Raw genomic sequence first — 25251 nt, forward strand, 5'->3', positions numbered from 1 at the left:
ATTCATAAATGCCCCTTTATTAAGGTCTCTTGGAATAACTTTAACTTGACTACACCATCTATTTTTGTTCTGGAACACGACTGATACAACAGACATGCATGCCGGGTCAGGGATTGCACCCCAGCGTTGGCCTGCAGCCCGCCCAGCAAGCCACCCCGGGAGGACGTGGTGCCTTTTCCCTGGTGCCCGCCCAGACAGAGAGCTGGTGCTACCTTAGACTTAGACTGAATATGTGTGTATGAGCCTCAACTTACATTTTCAAGATCTGCTGATCGTTCGTTCTGTGAGCTGCAGCCTGAGTGAGTCCATAGCTGCAGCTGCAAGGCTGTGACACAGGGGTTCTGATCTCTCTCCAGGGCTGACGGCTTTGGCTCATCCTATAGAAATAGAAAGACCACACACCAGAGATGACAGTCCCTCTGGTCATTTGGTGTTGTGTAGGTTGTTTCACCTGTTCTTTTGGCTGTGTCTGCACGAGGACAACTCACTGGCTGAGCTGCAGGATGATGGATGTCAGACTGCCCCCAATTTGCCATGCTGTGTGATGCCGGCCCACAGACTGCCCCCCAACCCGCTGGCCACGCTGTGTGATGCCGGCCCACAGACTGCCCCCCAACCCGCTGGCCATGCTGTGTGATGCCGGCCCACAGGCTGCCCCCCACCCCGCTGGCCGTGCTGTGTGATGCCGGCCCACAGACTGCCCCCCAACCCGCTGGCCGTGCTGTGTGATGCCGGCCCACAGACTGCCCCCCAACTCACTGGCCATGCTGTGTGATGCCAGCCCACAGACTGCCTCCCAGACACGCTGGCCGTGCTGTGTGATGCTGGCTGTCAGACTGCCCCCCACCCCATTGGCCAGGCTCGGTGGTTCTGGCCGGCAGCATGTTGGGGAGCCTGTTTTATTTCCATCTTAGCACAGATAATGAAAACCAATCTAAAGGGCAGAGGACAGCTCCATGCAACAACGTCATGTCTGCTGTCTCTGGTCTCCTCTCTTGGGGACGTGAGACGCCGTTGTGTGGCGTGTGTGCAGAGTCCCCACTCCCTTATTGTTTCTTAGCATCTGGAACGCTGCCTCATAGGATGCTGGGAATTGCATGTGGGAAACGAGCATGTCGCCACTCAATTTTTATGTCTTCAGGGACGGGAGGCTGCTGCATATGGAGAGGGAAGAACACGTCATCTCTCCTCCCTTACAGAGGAGTCGACAGTCACCTAGGTTACCAGGACAGCCAGGCCTCGAGATCTGATTCGACTGCTCAGAGATGTTTCACTCCCGGGATTCTCTTCCTATGCATTTTGAAGCTTACGTGATCCTTTGACTGTTCAGCTGTTCTCACTGCAGGGCTCTCCTCGTGATGCTTAACGCAAGCTGATTTTGGATCAGAATCCGACTGATCTTTTCAGTGGCACTCACTGAGATGAGATTTCTGTCTATAGACACCCTAGCGGCTGGAAGGGACTGGCTAGATTTGAACAGCAATAATTAATCTCAAAGAAATATTTTCCATCTCCAGACCTTTGCATTTCACTAATTATTTTCAAGGTAAACTGAATTTGCTTGGCAGTATCTTGCAGCCCCAACTTGCAGTAAGCAATTTAACATGAAATTGCTGGCCTAGAATTGTTCCATCAGCTCTGGCTTCCTAATCCTTCTGCAATTTATCACTGCAGTCTTTGAGCTGCAACTGAGTTTCTCAACAGTGTAATTATCAGTTTCTTTATTTTTACCTGAAACAAGCAGCAGTCTAACTGTAGTGCATGGGGGCACTACAGCCAGTCTCTGAAAATTATAGAGTAGCACCTGTCAGCATCCTGGCTGTGGCTGGGTGGCAGCTTATTACAAAATGGACCTGCAGGTCATCTGGGGAAAATATTTCCATGAAAACCACCCATCTGGGTGATGTGGTGAATCGTAAACCAGGTAGAAAGAACGCCAAAACAAACAAAACTGCGACTGTTTTCCGTGTATGTGAGCAGAGAGCAGCATCTCTGTGTGCTGAGCCCTGGCGGGCAGCCCTGGAAACACATCTGAGCTGCCAGTGAGTCACCCGGTTTTCTGCCCCTTTCCTTTCCTGGCTGTCACTCAGATGCTCTGCAGTGATTCAGGGAGGATTGTCTGTCTTTTACTTCAAAGCCTTCCTCACAGCGTCAGGCTGGGTGAGGGTCATTCACCCATCAGTCTAGCAGAATGCTTCAGGTCACCGCAGCTTACACTACCTGGAATACCCAGAATCTGCAGACTTTTCTCTCATTTCTGTTTGGCTGTGACTTAGGTCATTTCTCCTTGAAAGTTACCAAGTGCTGTAGACGTGCTGGCCACCCCCAGGGTGAGAGAGGCGGAAGGACCTGGAGCAGATGTGCTGCCTGCTACCTGGGTGTGAGGAGCTCGTGGTCGGTCCTGCAGGGGAGAGGACGGCAAAAGATAGGAGCTTGCCAGAGGCCACGCCAGGACGGACTGTGCCAGGACAGGCCACAGGAGGGTTCCAACATAGGAGCAGCAGCTCCGAGGCTGGAGAACAGAGAGCCAACTTCTGTCTAGACTGCAGGGCTCTCCGCCAGGGGCAGTGATGTCCTCCAGGTGACACTGGCCTGGGTCTGGAGACATTTTTGGTTGTCACCACTGGGGGTGAGGGGAGGGACACTGGCCCACATGACCAGCACAGAGGTCCAGGGCAAATATGTCCTCTGCACACCCTTCCCCTCCACTCCCAGAACCACCTGGCTCTGGCCCAGCGTTTCTCAGGTGGGTGGTGCAACCTGTGATGGGAGCGCTTGGCAGCTCTCTAGGCCTCCTGCCTCCCCCCTGTCCACACTCCATTCCCATTCTGGCTCCCTCTCCTGTTCTTCTGGACTGACCACATAGAAGTGTTTTGGAAAACTGTCTTGTGTGTGTCTGTGGAGAGGGAGGAGGCCCTGGCCCAGGAGCAGCTCTGCCCAGCAGCCGGCCCCCAGCAGGCCATTCTACCTGTCTGTTTAGGCTTTTGAATAAGCAATAACGTGACTTTAATAGGTAATATTTCATAGTGAAAATTCTGCCTTTCATCACCAGCCATGTAACTGCCCCTCCATAGAGAAACTAGGTTGCAATGCTACCTCTAGAAAGATTAGTAAACACACTCATGCACAAGCACACACATCCACATGTGCACACACCCACACACGCACAAGCACGCACATACACACAGCCACATGTGCACATACACCCACACGTGGGCACATTCACACACAGCCACACGTGCACACACTTACACATGCACACGCATGCACGCACACACATCCACGTGTGTGCACACACCCACACATGCACGCACACACAGTCACATGTGTGTACACATGTACACGTATGCACATTTGTGCTCTTCTCCATTTCCACACAGGCAGGAGTGTGTCACACACAGTTCAGCAGCCACGTTCTTCATTTAGTGCATCCCAGGGCCCCGCCACATGGGGCACAGAGCCGTGCCTCTTCCCGCAGGTGCTTTGTGCTCTGCAGACGTGCAGACTCTGAGGGCACTGAGGTCACTGCCCACATCCGTGTTCTATGACCCACAGTGAAAGCCTGCACCTATGTGCCTGTGTGTGCACTGCATGTCTGAGTGTGCACCATGTGCCTGTGTGTGAGCAGGTCTGGGGTACAAAGTCCATGAAGGGAACTTCCATTCAGACAGGGAGGCCTTGGTGGATGCACGCCAACTCAGCCTGCAGCCTCAGGGCCATGTGGCCTTTCTGGGCCTCATTTTCTGTTTATAAAATTGAGGGGCTCCGCTGGGTGACCTGCAGGTCCTTCCACTTCGGGAGCCCCTGGGATTCAGAACCTCCTGTCTATAAGGAGCCTGGCAAAGAGGACAGCCCTGGCCCTGTGATCCGACCACTGTGTCCCTGGGTCTGGGCAGCCACAGCCAGCGGGAGCCAAACTCACTCTGCACAGCAATAGGGTGGGACTCAGAGGCACAAATCCAAGTGTCAGGTCCAATCTCACTCATCCTCAAGTGGCGTCTCTCTTCTGTTTCAGCTTTTTCAAAGGCAGTTGTTTTTGCTCTGTAGAAGCCAGAGGGAGCACAGAGGCATTGTGCCTCAATTATAGACCTGAGGCAAATGAGAGGCTAAACATACCCCCGATGAGGGGAGCACCAGGGAGCACTGTCACCGAGGCAGCAGCAGGGACGGGTGATAGCGACAGTGACATTTATTGATTGAATGTCTTTTATCGTGGCGCTGTTCTGAGTGTTTGCATAACTCATTTGTTAATTCACATAATCCTCTGCAATAGGCATGGAGGCCACATCCTCCTAGTAACCCCATACTGCAGTGAGGAGACTGAGGCACAGGTGCCCCTGCAGCCCCCTAGCTCCTAAGTTGTGGAGCTGGGACTAGAACCTGGCAGGTTTGGTTTCTTAGCTCACGTTTTCAAGTTGCCCCGCTATTTTTTATAATGTTATGGCCATATCTTCTCAAAAGGGATTTTACGTGATTTATAATAAAACCTAATGCATAGTAAGCACATTAAAAATAGAATTTAAAATGAAAGGGAGAACAGAAACAGACATTCACAGCAAGCCTTCAGAATAAGGAGGTTACCGAACTTGAGCCCTAATCCCTTTCTGAGCTTTCTGACCAAACACGTGTGAAATGGTTAGGTCTCAGCTCCCCTGCTCCTTGCTGGGGGGTGGGGGGGATGGGGCAGGCACGTTCGTCTGGGAGACCCGTTGCTTCCTTGCACTGAATTCTGGAAGGAAACCTGTGGCCAGTACCTGTCTTAGCTGAGATGTAACCTACAAGCTGCCTTAGTTTCCCAGGGTACTGTGACACATTACAGCGAACACAGTGGTTTGAGACACCAAAATTTATTTTCCCACATTTCTGGAGGCCAGAGGTCCAGAATCAAGGTATTGTCAGGACTGGTTCCCCCAGAGGCTCTGAGAGGAACTGACTCCGGGCCTCCCTCTCAGCCCTGGTGGCTGTGCGGTCCCCTGGCCTGGCAGAAGTGTCACTCCACCCTCAGCCTCCGTGTTTACACACTTCCCTGGCTATGTCTCTGTGTGTCAAACTACCCCTCCTTCCTCTTAGAAGGGAACGAGTCACTGCACAGAGGGCTGCCCTAAAATCCACAGGGATCCCATCCAGAGGTCCTGAATCGCATTTGTAAAGATGCTGTTTCCGAGTAAGGTCATTCACAGGCACCAGAGTTTGGAACTTGGATGTGCCATTTTGGGGGCTGCTGTGAACACACTGCTTGAGGCGTCTGCTGACGATGATGAAAATTAACCTGGGGGGACTTTTCCTGGCTGTTTCTCCCAGTGGCAAAGCCGAGGGCAGAGTTTTGACTGCAAGGAGCCCACTGGAGATGGATTCTTTCTAACTGGGCCCCCAAGGGGGTTGGCTGCCCTTGGGAAAGGGCCTCTGAGTAGAATGTCTTGTGAGACATGTGTCACCTTCACTGAGGGTGCGGCGCGAGCTCACAGGGCCCCAGGTTGACACAGAGCTGTTGGCAGGACCTGTTGGGGGCTGCCTCCTCCAGTGAAGGACGATGGCACAGGTGACGGTCACATGCGCTCCAGTGCTATCCAGGACGAGCCAAGCTGCGTCTCTGGCCTCTGTTGTCCCTTTTTTTGTGCTGAATTTTTAAAGGAACCTCCGTCTGTGCTGGAGTGGCTGGGCCCCTTGACCTAGGCTGGCCCAGGCAGGGTAGGGGACACATGGTCTGTCAGTGCATCCGTGGCCTTCAGATTCTATCTGCTTTCCTGGCTCCTTTCCACACAAGGAAAAATTTATCCCTTGCTGAGCTTCATTGAGTAAGAAGATTAACCCACAGTGTGATGACAATTGCACGACGTGTCATGCGGGGAACCCTTGACGCAGCTTCTGACGGGTGTGGGGAAAGAGAACTCATCACTGTGTGTCCAGATCATTGGTGTCCTGGGCTTTCTGGTGCTGGTCACTCTGGTGACACAGAACAGAAATGAACAGCCACCCTCTCCAGAGCTTGCGAAGAAAAGCCCTGACCACTGGGCGGCTCTCTGCTTGACAAGTTACTGATTTGACTTCAATTCTTCAGTGACCCTTGTTCCCCCAAATAATTTCCCATTTAATGTCCTATGTTCTACTGGGACAGTGAATACGGTGCCAGCCTGGCTGGTCCCAGTTAAGCCAGACGCTGCACCTGCAGACTCAGCCTTCCAAGTGGCCACCTGAGCCTGTGGACTTCTGAGCCAGAAGCTAATAGCACAGATTTCCCATGGGTATTTCAAGGGCAGCAACTCACTTTCAAATAAGAATTTCCACAGAAGAAATAAGTGTGTCTTTATATTGGGTCTTTCTTAGATGGGTTCATTATAAAAACTGTAGTTCTTCTGAAATAGGGTCTGCCCAAAGCCTGGTACTGTGTGACTCCCACGAAGTCTTCCAGGATATGCCCCAACACGCTTCCAGCTGAAATCCTGTGCTCAGGCTACTGGGCTGGTCTCCTCTGGCTGCTGTAATGAAACACACCCTTTAAATCATCAAGAACAATTGTTTTCTAAGCAGGACTTAGACATAGTCCTACTTAGGTCCACAAAATCCAGAAAGAACTGAGTGAACAGTCACCAAAGCCACTCAGCTCCCTTCACAAAGGCAGCCTCTATCACCAAATTCCCTGTGCTCTTCTAGAAATAACCATAAATATGTGTGTGTATAAATATATGAATATACTACTTTTATGCAAACGTTGGCACTGTCCTGTGTTCCTTTTCCACTCCAGACACCTTGAAGGTCCTACATCAGGAAGGTGGCCTCATTTTAATGACTGCACAGCTCTGCTGATGGATCTACCATAAATTGATTTCACCAGTCTATTATTTTTTAATGAAATTTAAGTTTTTTAAGGATAGCCAAGGGCGCAGTGGCAGAGGGGCCAGTCTGCTGCCCTCGAACGTTTAGGTGGCATCAAAGCTGTGCTGCTTCACACCTGCTGCGTGGACACTGTGCACGCAGGACCCATGTCTCACAGGTGTGCCTGAGTCTGTGGGCAAGTCCCAGAACGTGGGAGTGCTGCATTTTGGGTTATGTGCAGTTACATTTTCATAGATAAAACCAAGCTGCCCTCCGTAGAAGTGGCAATACGAAGTAAAACAGATTTATTAGCGCTCCACTAAAAACCTAACCTGTCTTTTTCCCTATGACTTGGTTGTTCTAAGTATTCGTTACCTGGTGTTTTTCTCTCTGCCTTTATTCATGAGCCTGATGTGCCAACCTATGACATGGAAATAATTTCTACCTTGTTAAATGAAATTTATGGGATGCCCTTGTTTTGGACTGAGGGCCTGCTCTGCTCCGTGTGTCAGCAAACCAGAGAAAACAAGAATGGGGTCGCTTGTGCTGGGTGCCACATGCTCAAACTTTCAAAAGGGTCAGGTTTCCCCCAAATAGGAAATTCAGGATAACAGACCAGAAGGGGCCCTGTCTACCCAAGCCAGCATGATAAGGGAGCCCCCCGCCCTCCCACTTTAACCTGTAGGGAAATGACTTTGAGGAGACCAGGCTGTTCCTGTGAAGCCCTGCCCTCTGCTCGGGACCTTGCTAAGCCTTTGGATGGGATGTGGCCCGATTCATAAATTACTAACAAAAGCCAATTAGATATTTAAAATAAATTTGTTAAAATTTTGTTTTTCAACAATGCCCATGGTTGTTTTGAGGATTTATTAGCAGTGTTTGGCACTTCCTTGCCCCTTCAGAGGGGTTCTGAAGGGACCTTCTCAGTCACCTGGAGCAGGTGGATGGCAGGCTGCGGCCGCTGCAGCAAAGTGATCTTATCATGACAGATGCCTTTCTAACACTCTGAATGCTTCAACTTGGTAAACACTAATCAATTAAGAATTTCTTTCACTTAAAAGAAAAAGACGAAGGCAGCCATTCTTTGGAATAAAAATATTGACTTATCACCAGTGAAGTGGAAAATAACTTTGTTTTTTAACCTCTAGTCAAAAAGCACGTACCATTATAAATTGAAAAATAGCCCAGTGGATGTGGTCTTATGCCATGGTTGCTACAACTCTTATTCATCTTCATCTCGCTCTGAAGGTGTTGTCTGGTTTGTCTGCCTGTGTCCAGGCACCCCACTTTTCCTCTGGTCTGCCCTCCTCTGTGTCCAGGTGCCCCACTTCCACTCCTTCAATCTCCTGGTCCAGGCACCCCACTTTTCCTCACATACCATCTTCCTTTTAGCCACAACATACAGTTCCACCCCTTCGACTATCACCCCCAGGGAGCTGGCTCTCCCAAACCAGTGCTGTCAATCCCAATGCTCTTTTGGGCCCTAGACCTACATTTCTAGGAGCCTTCTGGATGACACCTGTGGTCATCTGGTGGAATCACAACCTCACGATCTAGGCCCGGATGCCTGGCCTCTGGGGGCCTGGGGCATGCAGACCATCTTGAGCCAATGGCCAGTGTTCACGGGGCTGTTTCAAGCCCCACTGGTCTTTCAAATTGCTGGTCATTCTGAAAGCGCTGATGGAAGGGAAATGTAGATGGAAGACCTCATGAGAAAAGCAGAAAACAGAGAAACACATGGAGGGCTGAGAACATGGCGTGGAGTTTGCGGGGAGTTTGCCTGGTGAGGGCAGGTGTGAGGCTCCCATGGGCTTCTGCTCTCTTTCCGGGTCAGCCCCTTCACTTCCGTGGGTCAACTGGAGATGGAAAGTGACTCCAGACGCAGTCAGCTCCTCCCGGAACTTTTAGCTGGACTCAGGAGGCACAAAGGCAGTTTCTCTGCTGGCCGAGTGTTACTAAGTGCTCTGCTGGGGAGGCACAGGGCGGTCAGCAGGGAAGAGGAAAGGAGGCTGCAGCCTCCAGGTGAAAGCGTTCTTGGCTGCACACTGACAACAGTGTGAACTAAAGAGCTGTGGACTGTGAGGCTGGCTCTGTGACTGCCCTTGCAGCACCAGTTTTGTGTCATGTTGTGGCGCCAATAAAGCCCATTCCCATATGAAGGCAGTTCAAATGCGTCCTTGAAACCAGAAGAGCTTAAATGGGAACAGCCAGGAAGTCCTGCTGAGACCCAGGATGCTGGCCTGTCCCTGAATCCCTGCTCTGCTCACAACAAGCCCCGAGCAGGGGTGTTCTTTGCCATCTCCATGCTCCTCCCCTCCCGCACGGGCCTGCCCATCCTGGGGAAGGCACAGAGCCAGACTTCCTCCTACACACCTGGGCCACCCACCTATGCTTGTTCAGCCTGTGGATTCAGTTGCCCTCATGAGTTTTATCACAGCCACTGGGCCAGGATGGAGGAGTGAGTCTGACCTGTCTCCATCAGCAGCAGCAGCTCCCCATGTGAGCCGTCTCAGCACTCTCTGCCCGCTAAAGCACTGGGCTCTGTCTCCTCTATCTTCTCAGACAGCAGAGAAAACAGTTTTCAACACAGAGCGACAGTGTGCCAGGTCCTTTCAGCACACACCCTATGAAGAGGACAAAGAAGACAGGAGTGTGGGCAGATGGGCTGGCTGTGATGCAGGCTGCAGAGAAAAGCTATCAAAAGCTATCCGGGAGGCCCTTCCTGTGCCCTATCCTCACCGCCCCTGCCTCCCGCTGGCCCAGGCTCCCTGTGCTCCATCCCCACTGAGGATCCCTGTGCCCCATCCCCACTGCCCCTGCCTCCCGCTGGCCCAGGCTCCCTGTGCCCCATCCCCACCACCCCTGCCTCCCTCTGGCTTTGTGCCACCCCCATGTCCCTGCCTCCAGATCTGGCCGGGGCTCCCTGTGCCCCATCCCCACTGAGGATCCCTGTGCCCCATCCCCACTGCCCCTGCCTCCCGCTGGCCCAGGCTCCCTGTGCTCCATCCCCACTGAGGATCCCTGTGCCCCATCCCCACTGCCCCTGCCTCCCGCTGGCCCAGGCTCCCTGTGCCCCATCCCTACCACCCCTGCCTCCCTCTGGCTTTGTGCCACCCCCATGTCCCTGCCTCCAGATCTGGCCGGGGCTCCCTGTGCCCCATCCCCACTGAGGATCCCTGTGCCCCATCCCCACTGCCCCTGCCTCCCGCTGGCCCAGGCTCCCTGTGCTCCATCCCCACTGAGGATCCCTGTGCCCCATCCCCACTGCCCCTGCCTCCCGCTGGCCCAGGCTCCCTGTGCCCCATCCCCACCACCCCTGCCTCCCTCTGGCTTTGTGCCACCCCCATGTCCCTGCCTCCAGATCTGGCCGGGGCTCCCTGTGCCCCATCCCCACTGAGGATCCCTGTGCCCCATCCCCACTGCCCCTGCCTCCCGCTGGCCCAGGCTCCCTGTGCTCCATCCCCACTGAGGATCCCTGTGCCCCATCCCCACTGCCCCTGCCTCCCGCTGGCCCAGGCTCCCTGTGCCCCATCCCCACTACCCCTGCCTCCCTCTGGCCCAGGCTCCCTGTGCCCCATCCCCACCACCCCTGCCTCCCTCTGGCCCAGGCTCCCTGTGCCCCATCCCCACTACCCCTGCCTCCCTCTGGCCCAGGCTCCCTGTGCCCCATCCCCACCACCCCTGCCTCCCTCTGGCCCAGGCTCCCTGTGCCCCATCCCCACCACCCCTGCCTCCCTCTGGCTGTGTGCCACCCCCATGTCCCTGCCTGCCTATCTGGCAGGGGCTCCCTGTGCTCTTCTCTAATACTCTCTGCTCTTCGGTTTCATCCAGGGGTCAAGCTTGTGGTTTGTTTTGGAAATGCTATCATTTGTTAGCTCACCTTTCATCTCTGTTAGAAGCCTTTCCTGTTCTGCTGCTTTCCTCGCAAGGAGGCTGAGGCAGCACTTACTCAACCTACTCCTGTTGTTAGATGAAGCTGAAGAAGCTTTGATTAACCACCTGCCCAGGACCTCAACCTTGGCCTAGGGTGTGTCTGCTATTGGTGTCTGGCACCCTCTGAAGCTGAGGGCGAGATGAAGTGCGTGGAGCTTCTGTTTGGAGTACTGGCCTGCAGGCCCGAGGGTGCCCGCTGCGTCTGTCAACCTTGCTCCAAGTGGTGACTAGACCTCAGGGTGGCTGCGCCACTCTGGCCTGTTTCTCATGGTGAAAGCCACTCCTCCCAGGCAGTGCAGAATTCCTCACAGACTGAGAATTCTCCAGACTCAAGAGCTGAGGATCCAGGAGGGAAGTCAGAGGTGGAAACTCGATGATGAGGAAAAAGCAACTGCAAATGGCACAGAACAGCCTGCGGGAAATGCTGATGGTCCTCCTCCTCCTAAAACTTACATATTTGCTGCACAATTTTTAAAATGCAGCTTTACAAATCACTTTGGTAGTCATTAACCTGCTCTCTCTTACAAAACCTGGAGGCCTAGAGCTACTCAGGGTGGGGGAGGCAGTGACACGTGGCGCAGGTGACCTGCGCAGGCGCTGCAGGGCCGGGACCATCAGCTCAGCCTCTTACAGATGGAAGGGAGAGAATCTAGGGAACAGAATCAAAAACCTAAAACATCATAAGAACTGAAAGACAATATAGGAAACTAACCCTGGCACCCTGAGGGGAAGGGAGAGCAGGTTTTTCTTATCAATTCACAGACCAAGCCTTATAGAGGATCAACAATTTGACTATGTCTAGCTTTTAATAGGATTGTTCTCTATTTTTTTGTGGATTAAGAAAAATAGACATTTTTCAGACATCTGGGACCCTGGTCTGTTTGCTCAGGCCCTTTTGACACCGAACTCCTCTGCCAGGTGATCTGGGTGGGTTGTTTATTGAGCAATGTCCAGTGTCAGCATATTAGGCCAGAAGCCCTGAATAAGTCTCACTGGGCTGAAATTAAGATACTAGCCGGGTTTTGTTTCTTTCTGCAGGCTCCGAGGGAGAACTTGTTTTCCTGTCCCGCCCGCCTCCTGGAGGCTGTCTGCATTCCTGGCTCTTGGCCCTTATCCCTCCACCTTCAGAACCAGCAATTGTGGGTCCAGCCTTTCTCCCATCACCCCAACACCGGCTCTGCTGACTTCCTCATCTAGATTTAAGGACCTCGTGACTGCATTGGGCCCACACTCGTAATCTGGGACAATCTATCTCTGATGTCAGTTGGTCAGCAACTGTAATTCCCTTTTGCCACATAACCTAGTGTGTTCGCATATAGCATATAATGTTAAAAAATGCTTTATTGTCCTACTATGTACTGCTTTTAAAGTAAGTGACAATAGTGTAAGGTTACACTTAAAGAAATTCTAACCTTACTTTAGGAGATGATACTTGAAGACATGCAATTCTTCTACGCACTGCCGCCCTCACGTGTATCAGGGTGAACACTTGTGAATTCGTGGGCACGGTTTTCATGACATCACAGGATGTGATCATTCATTGCTCCAGTCATCATGTGAAAAGCCACATCAGGCTACCTGACTCTTTTAAAACAATGACATATATTATGCACGTGAGTTTTTCTTTCAAATGAGAGAGAGGTTTCCATGTAGGAAAGGGTTAGGACTGGGAAAGAGGCAGGGAGTGGTGGGAGCACAGCAAGAGCTGCCCAGAGGGAGAGAGGGTGTGGCTGGCTGGTGGGGGCTCCTCCATCAAGTCCTTTGTAGCCCCCTGGCAGCAGCTGCCCCTGTGTCAGGGAGGCTGACTCAGAGCTCAGAGGTGGGGAGAGTGCACCTCAGGGGGAATTTTCTTTTCTGCAAAAGCAAACAGGACAGGAGGAGGAGGCTCCCCCACTTCTGGCAGAGCCCATCAGCCCCTAAGGCCCTGACTGCAGGACAAGAGAGATGAGTGCCCAGAGGTCCTATTAAATAGTAGCAGCAGTGGGTGGCACCTGTGGCTCAAAGGAGTAGGGCACTGGCCCCATATGCTGGAGGTGGCAGGTTCAAACCCAGCCCCTGCCAAAAACTGCCAAAAAATAAATAAATAAATAAATAGTAGCAGCAACCTTCCAGCACTCTGGGAGGCCGAGGCCGGTGGATTGCTTGGGCTCAGGAGTTGGACACCAGCCTGAGCAAGAGTGAGACCTTGTCTCTACTAAAAATAGAAAAACTAGCCAGGCATTGTCATGGGTGCCTGTAGTCCCAGCTACTTGGGAGGCTGAGACAGGAGGATCACTTGAGCCCAGGAGTCTGAGGTTGCTGTGAGCTATGACGCCAGAACACTCTACCCAGGCAACAGAAAAAAACAAAACAAAACATAATATGATGGCAGCTATGGCCGTGCAAAAAGTCTCAACTGTCCTGACTTCACAGCCACGTGCTTGTCTCTCAGCCCACTCGGTCTGGCATATTTCATCCCGTCTACTTCGTACTTACAGCTGTGCTCTTCGGCCGTCTTTGCATTTTCTCTGCATTGCTTTCTGGTGTCAGGCTATCTCCTCCTGCAGGAATGAGGCTGTGCTTGTAACTTCTTATGAATGTGCCACACAGACCGTGTAGGAAAGCTCTTTGATGATGATGGTGATTGGAATTATAGAAAGGGGGAACCTGTCAGACTCATGTGCGATTGGGACAGATCTCAAAGAACTGAAATATTTAAAATTAAATAAAAATGATATAAATTATTTTTTCATAACAGCATTTACAACTAAAGTATGTTTTTATAAGAACTGGCATCTTTGATGTATATAGGTCTGAAATGATATTTCATCTTTTGATTTTTAATTTTAATATTAGACCAGGATAGATCGCACTTTTACCAATCTTTTAAATAAACCATTTCAGTATGCTATTCTGTTCTCCTAGTTCCCTAGAGTCATATTCCTCTAAAAAATAACTATTTATTCATGATAGCATATCAATAATTTGTTAATGTTAAAAAATACTGTATATATTATAACACTATAAACCAGAGCAGTTCCTCAGGGGAGGAGGATTCTAATTCTGATTAGTAGTAGGTGAGAGGGCAAGAAGGACTGAACTCTGTACTTCAGGAGGAGATGGTGCTGGTTATGTAAGTTGTTTATTTCATTAAAGCTTGGCAGGTATATGCATTCCAGTTTACTGTTTGCAAAGCTTTATTGATTTTTAATGTTTAAAATAGGGTGGTTAATTTTGTGGGAAAATGAGATTTATAAGTAGTTTTCATTTGAGATAGTATAAGCCAAACTTTCAGAAGTTAAGGATAATGAATAATATTAAGACAACCATTATATATTGTGTTTGTAAGTGTTCCCCAAAGTCTTATAATTAACATAATTTGTGTAAATTGCAAAAGCAAAATCTGTGATGTTTGTTTAGTAGTATGTTCCATTAAAATTTATTTTGAGGTGTATGTTAAAAAAAAAAAAGGTAAGAGGGAGAAGGGTTTTTGTTGTGGTGAATAAAGTCTTTTCCAACCAGTGGTCTTGAGTAATTTGTTTTAATTAAAAAGTAAAAGGAAATCAAGTCAAAATATCCAGGAATAACAAAGAGTCTAGGTAAAATTTTAATTAGCGATGTTAAATTGAACATACACATTTAATTCCATTTCCTCCAAAAATCCCACTAACACATCAATAAGATGATTTGTTTAAAGCACAAACTGGCATGAAAAGGAAACGGAAGCAACGACATCATGGAGAACAACCAATCTTAGCAGACCCTCAAAGGCACCTCTGGAAGTGGGCGCATGTGAGCAAAGTTAGGAGCTGAGACCTTCCGGCACCTGCCTCCCTTCTGAGGTGGTGAAGGCTGGCGAGTCACTCTCTGTACACTATTACTGAGGGTCTCTGGACTCAGACACTTGAACATACTCCTGAAATTATTATTGCTACATAAGAAACCACCTCCAAACTAGGCGGGGTTCAACAGCTATTTTATTAGCTCATAGATTCTGTAAGTCAAACTCAGTGTGTGGCAAGGACAGTGTGCGTTTGCCCCACATGCCCAGGGCTTCTCCGTGAGGCAGTGTTGGTGCTGGAATAACCTGGACGTGTCTCCACTCACCATGGGTGATGCTGTGGATTACGGCTCAGCTGGGTTCAGATGGTTGAGCAGAGGCCTGAATGTGGTCCCCCACTGGGGGGGTCTCTTAGAATTATTTGGGGTCCCTTCAGCAGGGCGGCTGGGTTCCCAAAGCAAGTGTCCACCAGGGCAGGAGTGTGTGGCCTTCTGGTGAAGATGTGGCTGAACCCAGATATGGTTTTGATTATCATCCCGTACCTCAGAAAAAACATCACACCACCATCTCCCGTGGCAGGTAGCCCATTTTTCTCTGAGGCTCCTCCAGCTTTGATTTTGGCTCTCACAGTTAATCCCCCATTCAACTTCCAGAATAATGTCTGTAGAGACCTCGGTTCATGTCAGCTGCCAATGTTTCCTGCAGAGCTCTAAGTTCAGTCTTTGAGAGGTTCTGGTCACGACAAGTTTGACTATTGTTATTCAGATCTGTCGTTTTATATTTAGGTTTGCAAATTCATCACTTAAGAATCTGCTAATCCCAAGCCCATTGCAGAGTGTTCCCGCAGTTTGAGTGTCCTGCCACGGGGTCACTCGAGGTGTCTTAGCTTGGGTCAGAGAACCCTGCTTCTCTACCCAGCTATCATTTATAAAATATGATTTTTTTAAAATAGATAAAAGACCATTAAAGAAGGCTATTCTTGTAGAACAAGACTTACAGAAATAAACATTTTAGCATGATATTTCCTCAACTCATGCTGATGGCTCCTAAAGTTTTCCCTATTTTTCTGCAGACAAAGCCTGATTCGTTTCTCTCTCCTTTGATTCAGGTGGAAGCCTCTGGCTTCTGTGAAGATCACCGCAACAAGGGTCCCAGCTGCTGGCTCTGTCCTCTCAGCCTGGCTGCTGCTCGTTATTAAACTGGGGCAGAGCTGTGAGTGCCGTGAGGATGCTTCTCATCTCCCTCCTGGAAGGGCTGCTCTGTCCCAACAGCGAAGCCCACTCCAGTCACACAGTCTCAATCCCTCGAGAGTGGGAGATCCTTTCTGAAAGGGAAGAAAGGTTTTTTGAGAAACTTCCACTCCTTCTCTACATTCATAAACAACCCCCCCTTAGCCTTAGGAGATAATTCCAGCAACTCCTATAACTTCTAATGAATTTTCATCATTACTGGAAAATCTGTAAAACAACCGTCAGTGTCAAAGCATAAAATACTTCAAATATTTTTAAATATTTGGTTATTTTTAAATATTATTTTGATAACTTTATGTCTTTAAGGCATTTCTAAACCTCCTGTCTCATGCTGAGGCCTTTCGATGAGACGCCCTCCCTGCTTCCCCCTCACCCGCCGGCAGCCTCTGGCGTCGGTGTTCCCCAAGATTATAGGGCTGTCCCTGGGTCCTTTCTTCCAACCCCACCTTCATCCTTAGCACCACAAAGCTCAGCAAATTCAGGGAGGAGCATAGCAAGGGTGAGCGTAGTCCTGAAGATCACGCTGGAATCAGGTGTGAGCGTTTCCTCAGCTCACCATCCTGGTATGAGATTAACAAGCTTAGTGGACACACCTTCAAAAGAGAGAATTAAAGGGAAACACAGACCCACAGTGACGGGTGGCCTATGAGGAAAGGCCCCTTCAGAGGGTAAATTCCAGTGACCCCAGTGACAGCTGACCTAGTGGGGACGGCCCCTTCAGAGGGTAAATTCCAGTGACCCCAGTGACAGCTGGCCTTTGGGGAAGGTGACCTTTAATGGCGTCCTCCATCTCCTTCTTTCGTCCCTCGCTCCTTTACTGCCAGGCCAACTGCTCACACTTGGATCTTTGTTCCATGATGCTTCACGGGGCCCAACATCAGAGACAGTCACAAAGGTCCTGGGGTGACTTTGGGTTCTGGGTCTGCTGGATTATTTGGGGACGTTATCTACAAAGTCTGTGGGAGAAACATGGAGGGAGGAGGGGTGGGAAGGTCATCATGGCTGGTTTGGAGAACAGCACAGCTTCCCAGAGAGGACAGCAGAGCGTATTGGGCAGCCTGCACTTCCCCTCTGCTGGGCATGGAGACGTGTAACATTTTGTGGAAAACACACGTCACTGTTTCTGAGCACATTATCTGAGTGTAAGTAAGAATTGTTGCACATAGACTCTCATGAAGTGGATAGTCGTGGAGTATTTTTTATAATAGTGAAAAGCTGCAGACAATCTACTGCCAGACCTGGTTAAGTGAACTATGACAAATGCGTGTGTCTCCTGCACGGGACACGGTGTGCACGTGAAGTGTGTGGATAATCCAGGTGCTGAGCATATTTCTTTCATTCACTGCAGAAGCAAGGGCCCTCTACACCCCACGCTCACGGTCCCAACAGCCCTGTGGGAGTGACGGCTTCTGAGAGGGAGACCCAGAGGAGGAGGGACTGGAGGGAGGAGAGGGATGTGGGCAGGGCCAACACAAACCTACAAACTGAGAAGATAGAAAGGGGCCCCAAGGAGCTGCATTCCCTGGACTCTCCTGAACCCCGTCCTGGCTGCCTGTTCAGGCTGTTTGCACCCCTGCAGTGTCCCCATTCCTTGTATTCCTGCTACATGCCGCACACGGTCCCTAAGTGCTTTTGAAACATTATTTGTAATATTTCCACTAACATCTGGGGAAAATAGCACAATCTCCATCTTTTCAAATATGGACAGTAAAGCTCAGAATGACTTAAGCAACCAACCTGCACTCAACTCCTGAGCAGAATTCAAACTCTGGTGTCTCTCTTGTTTAGAAGACCAGGGAGAGGGCAGAGAAGCAGCCTCTCCTGTGCAGCAGAGAAGTGTCAGCGTTTCTCACTTTGGAGAAACAAGACCAAGGGGCTCATAACTGCAAGAGGCACTCGTAGCCTCAGGAGGGGCTCGAAACTGCAAGAGCTTTGCGAGGAAGTCCTTCTAATTCAGCCCAGGCTGGCTCCTGGCATGGCCGCCTGCAAGGTGACCCTGTTCTCTTGTTTCTTTCGGTCATTTCTTGAACCAACAGTAGCCTAGTTACTGAATCTGGCATGCGAGAACAAGAGCTTGGCCTTCCTCACACCTGAGCCTGGCCTCAGTTATGGTGGAAACCTGGGCTCTCTGCTGTGGCGGAGATGAGGGGGCAGCACATGGGAGATGGAAACTGTGTCTACAGCCTATGGCGTAGGGGAGAGTTGAACTGGTGACACAGGCATGGCTCCTTCATGGCATCTCACTGCCTCACAGATTCCATACTTCTTACAAATTCCAGGTTTGCAGAATGAAGGTTTGGCAGCCCTGTGAGGAGCAAGCCAAACAGAGCCATGTTTCAACAGCAGGTTCTCACTTTGTCTGTGCCACATTTTGGTAATTCTCACAATTATTTCAAGGTTTTCATCACTTCATATCTGTGGGGTGACCTGTGATCAGGGATCTGTGATGGTCTCACAACTGCTTTGCGCGGTGCCATAAACCACAGCTGAGTGAGATATGACCAGAGACGCTGTGTGTCCTGACTGCTTTTTATTCCCTGAGACACAACAAGATTGAAACTGGGCCAGTTAACAGTCCCACGATGGCCTCTGAGTGTTCAAGCGAAAGGAGAATTTGCACGTCTCTCACTTTAAATAAAAAACGTGATTAAGCTTAGTAAGGAAAGCTGAGCTGGACTGAAAGCTGGGCCTCTTGCTGTCAGTGAAGTTGGGAATGCGAAGGCAAGTTTGTAGAGGAGTTAACAGAGCTCTCCAGTGAACACACCAATTTCAAGGAAGTGAAGCAGCCTTCTGGCTGACAGGGAGGGAGTTTGAGTGGTCTCGACAGACGATCAAACCAGTCACCACAATGTTGTGTTAAGCTAAAGCCTGATCCAGAGCAAGGCCCTGACTCTCTCGAGTCCGTGAAGGCTGAGAGATGTGAGGAAGCTGCAGAGAAAAGGGGAAAGCCAGCAGAGTTTGGGTCAAAACAATAAAGTGGTTTTTTTCTGGGAAGGCGACAAGATGGCAGAAGTGGAGCAAAAGAAGCCAAGTTCACCTACCGTGGCGTGGATCTCGACCGGTTGCTGGATATGTCCTCTGAGCAGCTGATGCAACTTTACAGTGCCCACCAGTGGGGGGGGGCTGAACAGAGGCCTGCGCCACAGGCAGCACTCACTGCTGAAGCGCTTGCATAAGGCCAAGAGGGAGGCACCCCCACAGAGAAGCCGGAGTGGTGAAGACACACCTGTGGGACATGATCATCCCACCTGAAATGGTGGGCAGCATGGTGGGCGTCTACAGTGGCAAGACCTTCACAGGTGGAGATCAAGCCTGAGGTGATGGGTCACTACCGAGGGGAGTTCTCCATCACCTACAAGCCTGTGAAGCATGGCCAGCCTGGCATTGGGGCCACCCACTCCTCCCACTTCATCCCCTTCAAGTAGGCTGCCCAGCCAATAAAGACACTTCTCCAGTTTAAAAAAACAAAACAAAGCAATAAAGTACAAGGTGAAGCAGCAAATGCTGCTGGAGAAGGCGCAGCAGATCCCCCGGAAAGTCCAGCTGAGACCACCCATGAAGGCGGCTGCAGGAAACAGCAGGTTTTTAATGGGAGCGAAACAGCTTCTATCCGTAGAAGACCCCATTTGGGACTTCCAAAGCCAGAGAGAGGTCAGCACCTGGCGTGGAAACTCCACAGGACAGGCTGACTCTGGTGAAGGCTGTGCACCTGCACGTCAGGGCAGGAGGAGTGAGCAAATTCATAGGATGATCTTAGGGCAGCGTCTGGCACAGAGAAAGAAAAACACAATAAACGTTAATTTTCATTATTGCTGTGCTCTTGACTTCTCAGTCCCATCCAGCCTGAGTGTTCCTCCTGGAGAAAGTGATTCTTCTTTCCCTTATACATTGTATGCTGCTGTGCACCTGAGCTCGCTGGGCTGGGCTAGCACTGCAGAAGGAAGGAGCCAGACCCCAGCCTTGGCGTGGGACTCGGGGCACCCACTGTCCTCCAAGAGCTACAAGGCCTTGTGGTGACAGGAATCCATTTTGTTCCAGACCCAAAATAGTGATCTTATTTCCTGTTTGCTCAAGGGCGAGAATTACTATCTCTTTACCGTAACCAAGCACTGGATCTGTGTATAATAGAAAAACGAACATTGATGATCTTTTTATTTATTTCTTTTAATGAGGGGAGGTCTAATATTTTAAGTTGAACAATTTAACTGGAAATAAGTCATGTTGCTATGGGAACCATGCCTAGTCATCCTGAAATGGCATTGCTACATATGCTCTTTGGATGTGTGTGCTGTGAGCATTTGGGCACACGTCTGACTCCCAGTTCCGTCTCTGCCTTATCAGTTGACGATGCTTTGCTGAGGCTCTCAGGATTCCTTGCTATCTTTGGGGCACTGAGTCATGTGGAAACCACAAGTGTCTTGTGGTTAGTTCAGGCTATGCTGATTCTGTCCAATCTTTCTGATCCAGTAAAATTACCTATAGAGTCTCTAGACTATAAAAATAAAGATAATATCCCATAAGGTTTGGGTGAACATCAAATATAGCGACAGATGCGTAAGTGTACTTGATATATTCCAAAATGCTCTGTAAAGGTAAAACAGTTTTGCTTGTGGAAATGCCATTCACTGCATAAATTACACATCCCAAATAACATCTGAAGTTCATGTTTCTTCCTGTGTTGGGTGACAGGGTGAATGCAGATGGTTGTGGTAAGGGCCCAAATGTTACCCACTGCCTGGGTTAATCTCAGGCAAACCATGTAACCTCTCTAAAGCATCACTCTCTTTATCTTTAATGTGAAAATAATAAAATTCGTACCCAGATTATTTAGTAGATTAGAAAAAAATATTAAATGTTGAACACAGTGCTTGGTAGATAGTGAGCACTTGAAAATGGTACTTGCTGCTTGAAGGAATGTCACTGTGCTCTTGGGGAAACCGTCAGACCAATTCCAAACCACTGAGTGATCTGAAGCTGGTCTTTCTCAAAGGGACACCATCTGTTTAGAGGTAACAACTCACAGGTCCTGCAACAGACTTTCCTTGATGTCCACAGAGTGTGTGGGATGAATAGAAGACTGAACTGTTACCTCCTCGGTGTTACAACCTTGGAGTAAGCAGACATGCACACAAGTAACCACAATGTCATTGCCAAGTTGCTGACGATACTCACACGAGTAATGTTATGCCAGAGCACTGTAACAGGATGGCCAGGAGTACACACAGGATTCTTTCAAGCAGAATTTCTTGCATAGGAGTCTATGAAACTCAGCAAGAGAGAGCCAGATGCCCGGATGTCCATGAGAAGGCAGTGGGAGGAGTGTACTGGGGTGAGCCGAGGGGGAGAGTCAGGATGGCTCCCAGTGGGCCTGAAAGGGTGGAGTCAAGGAGAGACGGTCTGCAGCTCTGAGAAGGCAGAAGGGGCAGCCATTGAACCCAGTGGCACAGGCTCAGGAAAGCTGGGCACCGCAGGAGAAGCATGGCATTCCCACTCGAGCTCATGCCTCCATTGCTTCTAAACACTGCACTCAGCACACTGCACAGAGCTGCCCACACCTGCAGGCCTTTCTGTTTTTTTTTTTTTTTCTGGAGTAGGAATTTTGATCTTGATCTGTCTCTACCGATGTGGCCTGCCCAGGCTCGGTGTCCAGATGGGGCAGGGTGGACACCAGACCCAGAGGACCGGCTGGGCAGCCACTGAGAGCTCGATGTTAGCACTGACTCAGCCGGTTACTCACCGTATGAACCTCGAGATCTCAGTCCCCTCTTTAAAAATGGGGAAGTAACAGACATGTGGTGGGGTGGTTGTGAGGACACAATGAGATGCAATGTGTGAAGTGGTGACGCCTGGCATGTTCTCAGCATGCGCTGTCTCTCCAGCCCCTGCTGTGGTTGTGGAACCTGCCCCGTTACCCAGGGCTCTCAGGGGTCACCCTGACTGGGTGCGGGGAGGCGTCTCAGACCACAAACAGCATGATCCACACCAGTCCCTTCTGTCTAAGGACATGCTGCAAAGCTGGCACTAAGCCCACCAGAGGTCCAGCAGGCAAAATGGACCTGCACCCTGCACTGCCCAGCCATGCCCAGGAAAATCTGAGCAGCGGACATGTGCACACCTGTGACAGGAGGGACAGTAAGACCATGTGTGTGCACACTTTCCTGTCATGAGTGTGCATGTGCACTCACTGTCCTTCCCATCACAGGTGTGGACATGAGCACTCACTGTCCCTCCTATAACTGTGTCTGCACATGAACACTCACTGTCCCTTCTGTCACAATGTGTGCAAAAGAGCACTCACTGTCCCTCCTGTCACAATGTGTCCAAAGGAACAATCACTCTCCCTCCTGTCACAATGTGTCCACATGAGCACTCACTCTCCCTCCTGTCACAATGTGTCCACATGAACACTCACTGTGCCTCCTGTCACAATGTGTCCACATGAGCACTCACTGTCCCTCCTGTCACAATGTGTCCACATGAACACTCACTCTCCCTCCTGTCACAATGTATCCACATGAACACTCACTCTCCCTCCTGTCACAATGTGTCCACATGAGCACTCACTCTCCCCCCTGTCACAATGTGTCCACATGAGCACTCACTGTCCCTCCTGTCACAATGTGTCCACATGAACACTCACTGTGCCTCCTGTCACAATGTGTCCACATGAACACTCACTCTCCCGCCTGTCACAATGTGTCCACATGAGCACTCACTGTCCCTCCTGTCACAATGTGTCCACATGAACACTCACTGTGCCTCCTGTCACAATGTGTCCACATGAGCACTCACTGTCCCTCCTGTCACAATATGTCCACATGAACACTCACTGTGCCTCCTGTCACAATGTGTCCACATGAACACTCACTCTCCCTCCTTTCACAATGTGTCCACATGAACACTCACTGTGCCTCCTGTCACAATGTGTCCACATGAACACTCACTCTCCCTCCTGTCACAATGAGTCCACATGAGCACTCACTGTCCCTCCTGTCACAATATGTCCACATGAACACTCACTGTGCCTCCTGTCACAATGTGTCCACATGAACACTCACTCTCCCTCCTTGCACAATGTGTCCACATGAACACTCACTGTCCCTCCTGTCACAATGTGTCCACATGAACACTCACTCTCCCTCCTGTCACAATGTGTCCACATGAGCACTCACTGTCCCTCCTGTCACAATGTGTACACATGAACACTCACTGTGCCTTCTGTCACAATGTGTCCACATGAACACTCACTCTCCCTCCTGTCACAATGAGTCCACATGAGCACTCACTGTCCCTCCTGTCACAATGTGTCCACATGAACACTCACTGTGCCTCCTGTCACAATGTGTCCACATGAAAAATCACTCTACCTCCTGTCACAATGTGTCCACATGAAAACTCACTCTCCCTCCTGTCACAGTGTGTCCACATGAACACTCACTGTGCCACCTATCACAATGTGTCCACATGAAAATTCACTCTCCCTCCTGTCACAATGTGTCCACAAGAACACTCACTCTCCCTCCTGTCACAATGAGTCCACATGAGCACTCACTGTCCCTCCTGTCACAATGTGTCCACATGAGCACTCACTGTACCTCCTGTCACAATGTGTCCACATGAACACTCACTCTCCCTCCTGTCACAATGTGTCCACACGAACACTCACTCTCCCTCCTGTCACAATGTGTCCACAAGAGCACTCACTCTCCCTCCTGTCACAATGTGTCCACATGAACACTCACTCTCCCTCCTGTCACAATGTGTCCACATGAGCACTCACTGTCCCTCCTGTCACAATGTGTCCACATGAGCACTCACTGTCCCTCCTGTCACAATGTGTCCACATGAACACTCACTGTCCCTCCTGTCACAATGTGTCCACGTGAACACTCACTCTCCCTCCTGTCACAATGTGTCCACAAGAGCAAACACTGTCCCTCCTGTCACAATGTGTGCAAAAGAGCACTCACTGTCCCTCCTGTCACAATGTGTCCACATGAACACTCACTGTCCCTCCTGTCACAATGTGTCCACATGAGCACTCATTGTCCCTTCTGTCACAATGTGTCCACATGAACACTCACTCTCCCTCCTGTCACAATATGTTCACATGAAAACTCACTGTGCCCCCTGTCACAATGTGTCCACATGAACACTCACTGTGTCCCTGTCACAATGTTTCCACAAGAGCACTCACTGTGCCTCCTGTCACAATGTGTCCACATGAACACTCACTCTCCCTCCTGTCACAATGTGTCCACATGAACACTCACTCTCCTTCCTGTCACAATGTGTCCATATGAACACTCACTCTCCCTCCTGTCACAATGTGTCCACAAGAGCACTCACTGTCCCTCCTGTCACAATGTGTCCACATGAACACTCACTCTCCCTCCTGTCACAATGTGTGCACAAGAGCACACACTATCCCACCTGTCAAAATGTGTCCACATGAACGCTCACTCTCCCTCCTGTCACAATATGTCCACAAGAGCCCTCACTTTCCCTCCTGTCACAATGGGTCCACATGAACACTCACTCTCCATCCTGTCACAAGGTGTCCACACGAGCACTCACTCTCCCTCCTGTCACAATGTGTCCACATGAACACTCACTCTCCCTCCTGTCACAATGTGTCCACATGAACACTCACTGTGCCTCCTGTCACAATGTGTCTACACAAGCCCTCATTCTCCCTCCTGTCTGAATGTGTCCACATGAGCACTCACTCTCCCTCCTGTCACAATGTGTCCACATGAACACTCACTGTGCCTCCTGTCACAATGTGTCCACATGAACACTCACTCTCCCTCCTGTCACAATGTGTCCACATGAGCACTCACTGTCCCTCCTGTCACAATGTGTCCACATGAACACTCACTGTGCCTCCTGTCACAATGTGTCCACATGAACACTCACTGTCCCTCCCGTCACAATGTGTCCACATGAACACTAACTCTCCCTCCTTTCACAATGTGTCCACATGAACACTCACTCTCCCTCCTGTCACAATGTGTGCACAAGAGCACACACTATCCCACCTGTCAAAATGTGTCCACATGAACGCTCACTCTCCCTCCTGTCACAATATGTCCACAAGAGCCCTCACTTTCCCTCCTGTCACAATGGGTCCACATGAACACTCACTCCCCCTCCTGTCACAAGGTGTCCACACGAGCACTCACTCTCCCTCTGTCACAATGTGTCCACATGAACACTCACTGTCCCTCCTGTCACAATGTGTCCACATGAACACTCACTCTCCCTCCTTTCACAATGTGTCCACATGAACACTCACTCTCCCTCCTGTCACAATGTGTCCACAAGAGCACTCACTCTCTCTCCTGTCACAATGTGTCCACATGAACATTCACTCTCCCTCCTGTCACAATGTGTCCACAAAAGCACTCAATGTGCCTCCTGTCACAATGTGTCCACATGAACACTCACTGTGCCTCCTGTCACAATGTGTCTACACGAGCCCTCATTCTCCCT

General features: G+C 50.2%; 1 pseudogene; it reads left to right on the forward strand.

Annotated features, from left to right (window-relative positions):
- Positions 1-18759: 18759 nt before the first annotated feature.
- On the forward strand, positions 18760-19181 carry LOC128592231 (40S ribosomal protein S15-like; annotated as a pseudogene).
- The last annotated feature ends 6070 nt before the right edge of the window (positions 19182-25251 follow it).

Source organism: Nycticebus coucang, chromosome 8 (assembly GCF_027406575.1).
Source record: "Nycticebus coucang isolate mNycCou1 chromosome 8, mNycCou1.pri, whole genome shotgun sequence".
Lineage (NCBI taxonomy): Eukaryota > Metazoa > Chordata > Mammalia > Primates > Lorisidae > Nycticebus > Nycticebus coucang.